The sequence below is a fragment of the Bison bison genome, unplaced genomic scaffold (genome assembly GCF_000754665.1).
Source record: "Bison bison bison isolate TAMUID 2011002044 unplaced genomic scaffold, Bison_UMD1.0 scf7180017864352, whole genome shotgun sequence".
NCBI classification, from domain to species: domain Eukaryota; kingdom Metazoa; phylum Chordata; class Mammalia; order Artiodactyla; family Bovidae; genus Bison; species Bison bison.
In genome coordinates this window covers 3,450,506-3,452,556 of record NW_011494924.1, presented here as the reverse complement: position 1 = coordinate 3,452,556, position 2,051 = coordinate 3,450,506, and positions in this window count along the sequence as shown.

Here is a 2,051-nt window from a genome sequence, read left to right as displayed (position 1 = left end):
GCTGCCTCGAGGCGTGCGTAAAGGAAGCCGGAGGGGTTGCAGGAGAGTCCGGGCTGCGGCTCCTCACGACGACGCGTACGTGGAAGTCAGCAGCCCCCGAAAGCGACCCTCGTTCCCTCTCTCCGTCGGTTCCTGGGACGGAAGCAATACCGGCTAACCAAGCTCTCGTCTCCAACACCGCCACCCGCCAGAAGACGTCAGCCCCCCCTCCAAGTTCTGACGCCGCCACCGTCGCCGCGACGTGAGCGCGCACGCTCCTCGCGCTTAGTCGTTTCCCGCGGGGGCTCCACCAACTGGCGTCTAACTGTATTCGCTCCGCCCGCCCCGCACGGGAGGGGTTCCACCCTAACGTATCTCGGGCGCGTGCACGCCGGCCTCTCCCGCCCCTACCTCCAGATCTCGCGAGACTCGGATGCCTCAAGCTGGATCCGCCCCGGGCGCGAAACCTCGCTCTCCCGGCTGCGGGTCCGTTAGGGCTTCGCCGCACGGTGTGCTGGCGAGCCAGACCCAAGTTAGCCAGTGGGCCAGAGGGTTAGCCAGAGTCGAAAGTAAGTAGAAACCATATCTGGCATTTCGACGGAGGTTAGCACCGTTAGTAGCTATTATGGGCGTAATCTTGACAATACTCATTGACCTGACCAATTAACTCGTTTTCACAGGCCCAGGGGCCTGTGATCATGTAGACTCAACCCTTTTCTCATTGTGACCCGACCCTCTACGAAAGAAGCCCTGGAGATCTGACAGCTGGGTCATTTTCCTTAATCTATGCAGAGAGGCTTGAAGCCGCCCAACTGGAATAAGTTAGGTTCAGGAAATAACGCCTGAAATTAATACACTAGGAGCAGGCCATCCAACCCATTCGGATTTATCATCGTAACTTATATAGCAGGAGGCTGTTAGTCTAAATTAGAAGCTATAAAAATTAAGCACTATTCTAAGAAAGGAAAGGAGGTCATTTTGTAGAGAATTTTTTCCCCTATTTGACAGCTAAATTTGAAGGATGAGGCCTTTTTGGTATATCAACAGCTTTGACAATGGAAAAGAAAGCCTGTGGGTTTAGCTTAGCCATCACCTGCGTTCCAGACGTAGGTGGACGGATTCCTAACTGTGGGACCTTAAGTGATTTTTTTCCTTAAATCTCAACCTCCGATGAAGCTATACGTATGTGAGGACTAAATGAGCTCACAGAAAATGCTTATCCCAGAGCCTTGTCCCGATGTTTTAACTTTTATTGTAAAATAATAATTCCTTAAGAGGAGACACAGGTAAATAATGGTGAAAATTTTTGTTTCATTAAAGTGTTATATACATTGCCTTTGAACTTTATTAGCAAGATCAGTAAAAAAATGTACATGAAATAGCAATTGTGGTCTCAAGGTGCCCCCCACCACACCCTTTTTATTCGGCCCTACGGTGCAGCTTGGGAGGGAAGGCTCTGAGAACTAACCACAGGCCCCACCTTCAGGGAATATCCCCCGAGATCCTTTAAAAGCATATTGGGTCTATCTTAGAATCATCGCAGTGTTTAGTAACTGAAAAGATAGTTTCCTACCAGTTATTCAGAAAGTTGAAAATTCAAACAACTCCAAATACGTGGAATGTCATTCTTTGGAAACTATTTACAGTAAAAGAAAACTTTACAAATTAATACGTGTGAGAGAAATGCACTATTATATATGGCCGTCCCTGGTGGCGCATGAGGTCAGAGTAGGACACGACTGAACAACTAACACTATTACATGCACAGTAAGTATCCTTCAGTTCAGTCGGTCAGTCGTGTCCGACTCTGGCCGACCCCATGGACTGCAGCACGCCATCCTTAAGAGGAAAATACACTAAAATATTGAAATGGTTTGTGTTAGTGAAGAGAGTTTAGTTCTTATCTCTCGCTTACTTTCTACCTTTCTGATTGCTCACATTTTAGATAAATCTCATTTTCAGAAAACATAGTTTTTGTCTTTTTTAATAATCTGATATTCACTGCCTTTTAATTGAAGCATTTACTCATTTATATTCATGTAATTACATACATGCTTGAGTTTAAAGCCCTT